The sequence below is a fragment of the Bombina bombina genome, chromosome 3 (assembly GCF_027579735.1).
Source record: "Bombina bombina isolate aBomBom1 chromosome 3, aBomBom1.pri, whole genome shotgun sequence".
Lineage (NCBI taxonomy): Eukaryota > Metazoa > Chordata > Amphibia > Anura > Bombinatoridae > Bombina > Bombina bombina.
The window spans coordinates 492,422,429-492,434,745 of record NC_069501.1 but is presented as its reverse complement, the minus strand read 5'-3'; positions in this window follow the sequence as shown (position 1 = coordinate 492,434,745).

Sequence of the window (12,317 nt, the reverse complement as noted above, 5' to 3'; positions counted from 1 at the left end):
AACACCTAACGCATGCGCAATGTCTATCTCCCTGTCAACCGCGATCCCCCGCCGCAATCCATAATAAAGTATTTAACCCCTAAACCGTTGCCATCTACATAAACTAACCCCCTACTGTGAGCCCCTAAAACCGCCACCATCTAACTGATCTATCCCCTAATGTGAAACCCTTACACCGCCGCCATCTAACTGATCTATCCCCTAATGTGAACCCCTTACACCGCCGCCATCTATATTAAAATTATTAACCCCTAATTTAATCTACCTACCCCGCCGCCAGCTATATTATCTATATTAACCCTAAGTATATTATAGTTAATATAGTTATTACATTATATATATTAACTATATTAACCCTAATTATATTAGGGTTAATATAGTTAATATAGTTACTATAGTATTTATATAAACTATATTACTCTATCTAACCCTAACACCCCTAACTAAATTCTTATTAAATAAATCTAATTCATATTATAAACTAAAATATTCCTATTTAAATCTTAATACTTACCTATAAAATAAACCCTAAGATAGCTACAATGTAATTAATAATTACATTATAGCTATGTTAGGGTTTATATTTATTTTACAGGTAAATTGTTAATTATTTTAACTAGGTATAATAGCTATTAAATAGTTATTAACTATTTAAGAGCTACCTAGTTAAAATAATTACCCAATTACCTGTAAAATAAATCCTAACCTAAGTTACAAATACACCTACACTATCAATAAATTAAATAAACTACAAATATCTATCTAAAAATACAATTAAATAAACTAAACTAAATTACAAAAAAAAACAAACACTAAATTACAAAAAATAAAAAAAAGATTACAAGATTTTTAAGCTAATTACACCTATTCTAAGCCCCCTAATAAAATAATAAAGCCCCCCAAAATAAAAAAATTCCCTACCCTATTCTAAATTAAAACAAGTTCAAAGCTCTTTTACCTTACCAGCCCTTAAAAGGGCCTTTTGTGGGGGCATGCCCCAAAGAAAACTGCTCTTTTGCCTGCAAAAAAAACCACAATACCACCCCCCAACATTACAACCCACCACCCACATACCCCTAATCTAACCCAAACCCCCCTTAAATAAACCTAACACTACCCCCCCTGAAGATCTCCCTACCTTGTATTCACCCCGCCGGGCAGAACTCCTCATCCGATCGATGTGTTCCAGCAAGCGGCAGTGAAGTCTTCTTCCATCCGGGCGATGTATTGAAGCAAGCGGCAGAGAGTCTTCTTCCATCGGCGACGTCTTCAAGCAAATCGGCATCTTCAATCTTCTTACTTCGCTCCTCCGCCGCGGAGCATCCTTCCGGCACGACGACTTCCCGACGAATGAGGTTCCTTTAAATGACGTCATCCAAGATGGCGTCTGTCGAATTCCGATTGGCTGACAGGATTCTATCAGCCAATCGGAATTAAGGTAGAAAAATCTGATTGGCTGATTGAATCAGCCAATCAGATTCAAGTTCAATCTGATTGGCTGATTGGTTCAGCCAATCGGATTGAACTTGAATCTGATTGGCTGATTCAGTTCTGCCTGGCGGGGTGAATACAAGGTAGGGAGATCTTCAGGGGGGGTAGTGTTAGGTTTATTTAAGGGGGGTTTGGGTTAGATTAGGGGTATGTGGGTGGTGGGTTGTAATGTTGGGGGGTGGTATTGTGTGTTTTTTTTTAGGGGGCTTAGAATAGGTGTAATTAGCTTAAAAATCTTGTAATTTTTTTTTATTTAGTGTTAATTTAGTGTTTGTTTTTTTTTGTAATTTAGTTTAGTTTATTTAATTGTATTTTTAGATAGATATTTGTAGTTTATTTAATTTATTGATAGTGTAGGTGTATTTTTAACTTAGGTTAGGATTTATTTTACAGGTAATTGGGTAATTATTTTAACTAGGTAGCTCTTAAATAGTTAATAACTATTTAATAGCTATTATACCTAGTTAAAATAATTAACAATTTACCTGTAAAATAAATATAAACCCTAACATAGCTATAATGTAATTATTAATTACATTGTAGCTATCTTAGGGTTTATTTTATAGGTAAGTATTTAGATTTAAATAGGAATATTTTAATTAATAATATTAATATTAGATTTATTTTAATAAGAGTTTAGTTAGGATGTTAGAGTTAGATAGGGTTATTATACTTAATATATATATAATATAATAACGATATTAACTATATTAACCCTAATATAATTAGGGTTAATATAGTTAATATATATAATATAATAACTATATTAACTATATTAACCCTAATATAATTAGGGTTAATATAGTTAATATAGCTGGCGGCGGTGTAGTGGGATTAGATTAGGGGTTAATACATTTATTATAGGTGGCCGCGGTGTAGGGGGATGTAGATTGTAGGCAAAAGAGCAGTTTACTTTGTGACAAAGCCCCGCCAAAAGCCCTTTTAAGGGCTGGCAAAAGAGCTGTTACTTTGGGGCAATGCCACGCAAAAAGCCCTTTTCAGGGCTATTTGTAGGGTTAGACTTAGGTTTAGTGGTAGGGATAGTTTAGTATTTTAGGGGTTAAATAATTTAATATAGATGGCGGCGGGGTAGGGGGATTAGATTAGGGGTTAATAATTTTAAAATAGCGGCGGGGTAGGGGCTCACTTTAGGGGGTAGGTAAGGTAGATGGCAGCGGTGTTAGGGGCTCACTTTAGGGGGTTATAGATTTAATATAGCTGGCGGCGGTTTAGGGGTTAATAACTTTATTCGGGAGCGGCGGTTTAGGGGTTAATACATATTTTATTGTTAGGCTAGTGAGGGGGGATAGCGGATAGAGCAGGGGTGTCCAAACTTTACTCTCCAGAGGTTTTGGAACTACATTTCCCATGATGCTCAGCTAGATAAAATGCTGGCTGAGCATCATCGGAAATGTAGTTCCAAAACCTCTGGAGAGCAAAGTTTGGACACCCCTGGGATAGAGGGTTAGACGTGTCGGACTATGTTAGGGAGGCGTGTTAGACTTGTCGGGCTATGTTAGGGAGGCGTGTTAGACAGTGCAGGTGATTTAGACTTTAGTCAGGTTTTGTAGGTGCCGGCAGTTTCTAACGTGTCGCAAGTCACTGGCGACGCCAGAAATTTGTACTTGCGCAGATTTCTGGACATCGCTGGTTTATCTGACTTACGGCACGTTAGCATCTGACGGCGCAGTATATGGGATAGCTCGAGTTGCGAGCTGAAACTGCGGGCGACGCGGGTTCCCTCGCTTGCGCCGCAAACTACGATCTATATCGGATCGTGCCCCTAGTAGGGCAGAATTTTCACAAACTGACTTGTAGAAAAAGTGAAATCCTTTAGCAGTGTCACTGAGCTTTTCAGTATGACCCATTGTACTGTCAATGTTTGTCTATGGAGATTTCATGGGTATTTGCTGAATTTTATGCACCTGTTAGCATGGGTGTGGCTGAAAGACCTGAACTCAATAATTATTAGGGGTGTCCACATACCATATAGTGTATGTTGTATTTAGTAATATGCATTCATACTTTCTATTTAGAGAAATCAACTGAAAATTTCTGAAAATCAACTGATGGTACAGCCTTGCAGAGTGTTATATCAGAAATAACATACGTACATGACATTTCCCCAGATGTGTTAATTATTGCAGGAAAAGGCAGCTGTATTGTCTAGAATTGCTACTCAAAAAACACAAATATGTATCGGTCACACAAATTAGAGCTTAATTACACTACACAAGTTCTCCTTCTGGTTGCTGGATCACACCATAGTAAACAGTGGTGCAATTAGAGCCAAGACAACGGCACACAGAGTAAAAAGCATCTACAAGTATTTTATGCCACTGATTAGAGTTCCCAGCAACAACAATTACATATTTTAAAAGAGGCATTGATGCAAGAGAGGAAAGCATACTTCTGTCACTATATAAATGCCTGGTAAGACCTCACCTTGAGTAAGGAGTGCAGTTCTGGGGACTCATCTTAAAAAAAGACATTGCAAACTTAGAAAAAGTTCAGAGAAGTGTAACAAAGCTAATAAGGGGAATGGAGAATTTAAGTTATGAGGAAGAGGTTAGCCAAACTGGGTCTGTTTTCTCTAGAAAAAGGGCATTTGAGAGGTGACATGATTATTTTATATAAATATATTCAAGGCCCATATACAGAGATGGCAGAAGCTCTGTTTATTTTAAGAAAATTGTTGGTGACAAGAGGTCACAACGTAAACGTTTTTTCACTGTAAGAGCAATACAATTGTGGAACTCATTACCTGAGGAGGTAGTGAATGTCAATACCTTAGATACTTTTAAAAATAGTTTGGCTACATTTCTGGCTAGAAACATTATTACTTGTATTAAAGGGGTCACCTTTTTTTAATGGGATTATATACTATGTTATATAACTGTAGCGTAAAAGGGAGCAATTTCACCCATTTTATATTGGTAAACTATTGCCCACCCTTAAAAAAATGAATAAATTACAAACTTTCATATTTTTGTCACGCTTTTACTGGTTTTCATGCACTGCTTTCCCCCCCCCCATTACAGTATGAGTCCGTATGCATGAATTATGGGACATGCAAACTTTTTGCATTCCATTTTGAACTAGCATAGCAATATGCATATGGCTTGACCCGCATAGACACATCATGGGCAAGATTACAAGTGGAGCTCTAATTAACTCTCTCACTAGAGCGTTAATTGCGCTGGAAGTAATCTATTTGTGCTTGTCGGGTTACGATCATATTATATAAACTGTTTTCGCTCTTGTGACAACCCATGAGTGCAAAAAGTCAGAATTAGAATATCACGTTCCTGTATTCCCCCATAGAAGTCAATGGAGCAAAAAAATGGGAAAAAACCTAACACCCTACTGGCACGCAAAACCCGATTGCATATTCTCATGTGAGCTAACCCGACATGAAAATATGAATATTTCACATTCCAATGTTCTTCGCAAAGAAGAATATGTTTTAGTTATTCCTAAATACATATATATATATATATATATATATATATATATATATATATATATTTATATTTATATATATATTTATATATTGTGTATATATATATATATATATATATAAAATGTTTTTTGTACTATATACTGTATATATATATATATATATATATATATAAAATTATATATAGATATATACAGATATATATAGGAATATCTATTTACAATTATATAGAACATATTCTGTTATGTGCAGAACATTGGAATGTGAAATATTTACAGTAAATACACAGTATAACAGTTTATCAAATATGAATATTAGAATGTGCTTTCAGTGAGCTATGAGTACGGCGTAATTGCTGAAACGCGTAAGCTTATTGTGTACTAAGGGTATACAATGCCTTTTTATTTTGTTATTTTTGTTCCTGTTTTAATGAAATCTTAACCAAGCTGAATAAAGAAAATTGATTTAACTGCTACTCCAGACTTTTTCCTTTGATATTAGTAATACCAGGGCACACATGTGCACTGGTATTACAATGGGAGCCACATTCTGATGCCGAAATACACGGCACAAGTTGCGCTGCATTGGGCAGCATATTTAAAATATATATATGAATATACACATATAAATTAATAGACATACACATATTAACACATACACATATTAACACGTATTAATAGATAAATATATATGTATGTAAGCATATACATATATATTTACAGTTTAAACACAGTCCCCATAGACCACTATTTAGAGGGATACTGAACCCAATTGTTTTCTTTCATGATTCAGATAGAGCATTCAATTTTAAGCAATTTACTAATTTGCTCCTATTATTATTTTTTCTTTGTTCTCTTACTAATGTAAGCTTATGAGCCGGCCCATTTTTGGTTTAGCACCCTGGATAGTGTTTGCTGATTGGTGACTGCATTTAGTCACCAATCAGCAAGCGCTACCCAAAGTTGTGCCGGCTTGTAAGCTTACATTCCTGCTTTTTAAAATAAAGATACTAAGAGAACAAAGGAAATTTGATAATAGGAGTAAATTAGAAAATTGCTTAAAATTGCATGCTCTTTCTGAATCATGAAACAAAAAAATTGGGTTCAGAAACCCTTTAAATGCACTTTTCAGTGCCGTTTTTTTTTTTAACACCCCACATCCCCTCACTTTAACCTCTTATAATTTCTTTGTGAAGTTATTTAAAAAAAATAAAGATGCTCATAATTTTCACACACATCTTCTTGCCCCTGGTTGTTATGGGTGTTATGTTATTTACACCACTTGATTTTGCGGTGTTTGTGCTTAGCTGTAACTTTCCTCTTACTCATTTACTGTACCCACACATATTATATATCGTTTTTCTCACCATTAAATGGACTTTCTAAAAATACCATTATTTTTATCATATCTTATAACTTACTACAAAAAAAAAGTATAAAATCTGATGAAAAAATGGAAAAAACAAACTTTTTCTAACTTTGACCCCCAAAATCTGTTACACATCTACAACAACCAAAAAACACCCATGCTAAATAGTTTCTAAAGTTTGTCTTGAGTTTATAAATACCCAAATGTTTACATGTTCTTTGCTTTTTTTGCAAGTTATAGGGCAATAAGTACAAGTAGCACTTTGCTATTTCCAAACCACTTTTTTTTTCAAAATTAGCGATAGTTACATTGGAACACTGATATCTTTCAGGAATCCCTGAATAAACCTTCACATGTGTGTATATATATATATATATATATATATATATATATATATATATATATATATATACATATATATTCTGCAGTGTAGGATCCCCCCCCAAGCCACCAACCTCCCTGACCCCCCCAAACAGCTCTCTAACCCTATATATCTAGTTACTTAAACGTTTCAAAATGTGCTTTTAAAACTCCATATTAAACTTAATTAGCACCTTTCCTCATTTTTCCATTTACTTCTCCACACTCTTCTCATAATCTCCTAGAGCATCAAGGCCTCGATCCGATATGCAGCGTCGCCCGCAAAAGCCGGCGATGCCAAATTTTGCACTGGTTTGGTATCACATATACGGCGTAACATAGAAGTTACACTCGTATATTTCTGCCTTCAGCCGTAGTTTTTTGTCCCATAGACAGGTATACCAAACCAGCGCAGTTTGGTATCCAATATACAGCGTAAGGACTTATGTGGCGAAAATCGAGAAATCTTACTCCATTTTCACCTCGCCACAAATTGCAGGCGTAGTAAGCCTTACGCTGTGTATTGGAGCCCCGTAACTCCCTAAACTACCTGCAAAATTAAACCTAACACCTAACGCATGCGCAATGTCTATCTACCTGTCAACCGCGATCCCCGCCGCAATCCCTAATAAAGTATTTAACCCATAAACCGCCGCTCCCGGACCCCGCCGCCACCTACATTAACTACCCCCTAATGTGAGCCCCTTACTCCGCCGCCACCTACATTACCTACCCCCTAATGTGAGCCCCTTACTCCGCCGCCACCTATATTAACTACCCCCTAATGTGAGCTCCTTACTCCGCCGCCACCTATATTAACTACCCCCTAATGTAAGCCCCTTACTCCGCCGCCACCTACATTACCTACCCCCTAATGTGATCTTCTTATACCACCGCCACCTACATTACCTACCCCCTAATGTGAGCTCCTACCCCGCCGTCAGCTATATTAAAATTATTAACCCCTAATCTAATCCCCCTACCCCGCTGCCAGCTATATTAAAATTATTAACCCCTAATCTAATCCCCCTACCCCGCCACCAGCTATATTAAAATTATTAACCCCTAATTTAATCCCCCTACCCTGCCGCCACCTATATTAAAATTATTAACCCCTAATTTAATCCCCCAACACCGCCGCCACCTATATTAAATTAATTAACCCCTAAAATACTAAAATATCCCTACCACTAAACCTAAGTCTAACCTACAAATAGCCCTGAAAAGGAATTTTTGCGTGGCATTGCCCCAAAGTAAACAGCTCTATTGCCAGCCCTTAAAAGGGCTTTTTGTGGGCCCTTTCCCTAAAGTAACCAGCTCTTTTACCAACCCTTAAAAGGGCTTTTGTGGGGCACTGTCACAAAGTAATCAGCTCTTTTGCCTCTAATCTAAATTCCCCTACACCGCCGCCACCTATAATAAATGTATTAACCCCTAATCTAATCCCCCTACACCGCCGCCACCTATATTAAATACATTAACCCCTAATCTAATCCCCCTACACTGCCGCCACCTATATTAACTATATTAACCCTAATTATATTAGGGTTAATATAGTTAATATAGTTATTATATTATATATATTAACTATATTAACCCTAATTATATTAGGGTTAATATAGTTATTATATTATATATATTAACTATATTAACCCTAATTATATTAGGGTTAATATAGTTAATATAGTTATTATATTATATATATTAACTATATTAACCCTAATTATATTAGGGTTAATATAGTTAATATAGTTATTATATTATATATATATTAACTATATTAACCCTATCTAACTCTAACACCCCTAACTTAATTATTATTAAAATAAATCTAAATAATATTAATAATATTAACTAAATTATTCCTATTTAAATCTAAATACTTACCTATAAAATAAACCTTAAGATAGCTACAATATAATTAATAATTACATTGTAGCTATTTTACGGTTTATACTTATTTTACAGGTAACTTGGTATTTATTTTAACTAGGTACAATAGCTATTAAATAGTTAATAACTATTTAATAGCTACGTAGTTAAAATAATTACCAATTTTCCATTAAAATAAATCCTAACCTAAGTTACAAATACACCTACACTATCAATAAATTAAATAAACTACAATTATCTAAACTAAAATACAATTAAATACACTAAACTAAATTACAAAAAAAACCCCACTAAATTACAAAAAATAAAAAAAGATTACAAGAATTTTAAGCTACTTACACCTAATCTAAGCCCCCAAAATAAAAAAATGCCCTACCCTATTCTAAATTAAAAAGTAACCAGCTCTTTTACCAGCCCTTAAAAGGGCTTTTTGTGGGGCATTGCCCCAAAGTAATCAGCTCTTTTGCCTGTAAAAAAAAAGACAATACCACCCCCCAACATTACAATCCACCACCCACATACCCCTACTCTAAACCCACCCAAACCCCCAATAAAAAAACTAACACTAACCCCCAGAAGATCTCCCTACCTTGAGTCGTCTTCACCCAGCCGGGCCGAACTCTTCATCCAGATGTGGTCCTTCATCCCGGCGATGTCTTCATCCAAGCGGCAAAGAAGAGGTCTTCCATCCCGGCGATGTCTTCATCCAAGCGGCAAAGAAGAGGTTTTCCATCCCGGCGATGTCTTCATCCAAGCGGCAGATTGAGCTCGCATTCTATTGGCTGTTCCGATCAGCCAATAGAATGAGAGCTCAATCTGATTGGCTGATTGGATCAGCCAATCGGATTGAACTTGAATCTGATTGGCTGATTGAATCAGCCAATCAGATTTTCTTACCTTAATTCCGATTGGCTGATAGAATCCTATCAGCCAATTTGGAATTCGAGGGACACCATCTTGGATGACGTCATTTAAAGGATACTTCATTCGTCGTTCAGTCGTCGGGCCAGCTGGATGTTCCGCGTCGGAGGTCGGAAGAAAGAAGATTGAAGATGCCGCTAGGAGGAAGACTTCGCCCCGATGGAGGACCTCTTCTTTGCCGCTTGGATGAAGACATCGCCGGGATGGAAGACCTCTTCTTTGCCGCTTGGATGAAGACATCGCCGGGATGGAGGACCACATCTGGATGAAGAGTTCGTCCCGGCTGGGTGAAGACAACTCAAGGTAGGGAGATCTTCTGGGGGTTAGTGTTAGGTTTTTTTAAGGGGGGTTTGGGTGGTTTTAGGGTAGGGGTATGTGGGTGGTGGGTTGTAATGTTGGGGGGTGGTATTGTGTTGTTTTTTTTTACAGGCAATAGAGCTGATTACTTTGGGGCAATGCCCCGCAAAAAGCCCTTTTAAGGGCTGGTAAAAGAGCTGGTTACTTTTTAATTTAGAATAGGGTAGGGAATTTTTTTTATTTTGGGGGGCTTTATTATTTTATTATTTTATTAGGGGGCATAGATTAGGTGTAAGTAGCTTCAAATTCTTGTAATCTTTTTTTATTTTTTGTAATTTAGTGTATTTTTTTTTGTAATTTAGTTTAGTGTATTTAATTGTATTTTAGTTTAGATATTTGTAGTTTATTTAATTTATTGATAGTGTAGGTGTATTTGTAACTTAAGTTAGGATTTATTTTACAGGTAAATTGGTAATTATTTTAACTAGGTAGCTATTAAATAGTTATTAACTATTTAATAGCTATTGTACCTAGTTAAAATAAATACCAAGTTACCTGTAAAATAAGTATAAACCGTAAAATAGCTACAATGTCATTATTAATTATATTGTAGCTATCTTAAGGTTTATTTTATAGGTAAGAATTTAGATTTAAATAGGAATAATTTAGTTAATATTATTAATATTATTTAGATTTATTTTAATAATAATTAAGTTAGGGGTGTTAGAGTTAGATAGGGTTAATATAGTTAATATATATATATATATATATATATATATATATATATATATATATATATATATATATATATATATATATATATATATATAATATAATATAATAACTATATTAACCCTAATATAATTAGGGTTAATTTAGTTAATATATATAATATAATAACTATGTTAACTATATTAATAATTAGGGTTAATATAGTTAATATAGGTGGCGGCGGTGTAGGGGGATTAGATTAGGGGTTAATGTATTTAATATAGGTGGCAGCGGTGTAGGGGGATTAGATTAGGGGTTAATACATTTATTATAGGTGGCGGCGGTGTAGGGGGATTTAGATTAGAGGCAAAAGAGCTGATTACTTTGTGACAATGCCCCGCAAAAAGCCCTTTTAAGGGCAGGTAAAAGAGCTGGTTACTTTAGGGCAATGGCCTGCAAAAAGCCCTTTTAAGGGCTGGCAATAGAGCTGTTTACTTTGGGGGAATGCCACGCAAAAAGCCCTTTTCAGGGCTATTTGTAGGGTTAGACTTAGGTTTAGTGGTAGGGATATTTTAGTATTTTAGGAGTTAATTAATTTAATATAGGTGGCGGCGGTATAGGGGGATTAGATTAGGGGTTAATAATTTAATATAGGTGGCTGGCGGTGTAAGGGGGTCAGATTAGGGGTCAATATAGTTTAAATAGGTGGCGGCGGGGTAGGGGGCTCACATTAGGGGGTAATATAGTTAAAATTGGTAGCGGCGGGTAGGGGGCTCACATTAGGGGGTAATATAGTTAAAATAGGTAGCGGCGGGGGGCGGAGCCAACTGCCTAAGGGATCAGTCGCACATTACAGGAGCTCCTGCTCCTACTTCAGAAGATTAAGGCAAAACTATGCTTTGAGAAATACTATCACAGTTTTATGGATCGCCTTTGCATGCTCTCTACATGGGACATTGCCTAGGTGGGGTCAGATGGCCTAACAGCACATTTCAGCATCTTTGAATCTTACCACGTGGCTTTGCAGTGAACGAGATACAATAAGTCTATCATTTACGAACAGAGTGGCTCACTATCTACGCCCTATAACACTATCTACTGTTCTGTGTGGGTAAACGCTTCCTTTACAGTGATCCTAACTACTGTTTTAATACCCCTCCGAGAGACATGGTGGCCGTGGTGGATTGGGAAACAACAGCCTTTGGCTTTATAGAGGCCTCCTTCCGGCTATTGGAGGCGCTTGTGACAAGGACCCTCACAGAGAAAACCCACAATAGCCTACCTACTAACCAAGCCATAAAGCGATGCACCACACATAAGGAGGGAGAGCACTTGCTGGACTTGGACAAATCTACTGCTGAGGTAGAAGCAACACAGCAGAGCGTACAACTAATCCAGCGGAGCCAAGCACAAAGATGGCGGGCGGTAGCCGGGCAGAAAATATACTCCTACCTTGCCCCTATAGCACCCTGCTTCAGTGACAGTAGTGACGGTCCGGGAGGGGCTCTGGGAGCTAATTGGCAGCCCAACATGCAGGCGATGCACTCAACTATCCTGACGGAGATATCGGGTGAGCCCAATCGCATCAAAAGTAACGTGAGACTCCTTTACCCACATACCTTACCAGTCTTGCCTTCTGAGCCTCTCATGATGAACGAAATTGTCGGCAGAGAGCTGCCTGCTAAAATGGATCTGGTAACTAATGAGCTTGCAAGATCTGGAATGGGCTAAACTGGAAACTTCCACCGAAGTTGTTTTCATGGACATGTACCTGCATGCTGATCTTTGTAATTATCGCATCTGAACACGGACATAA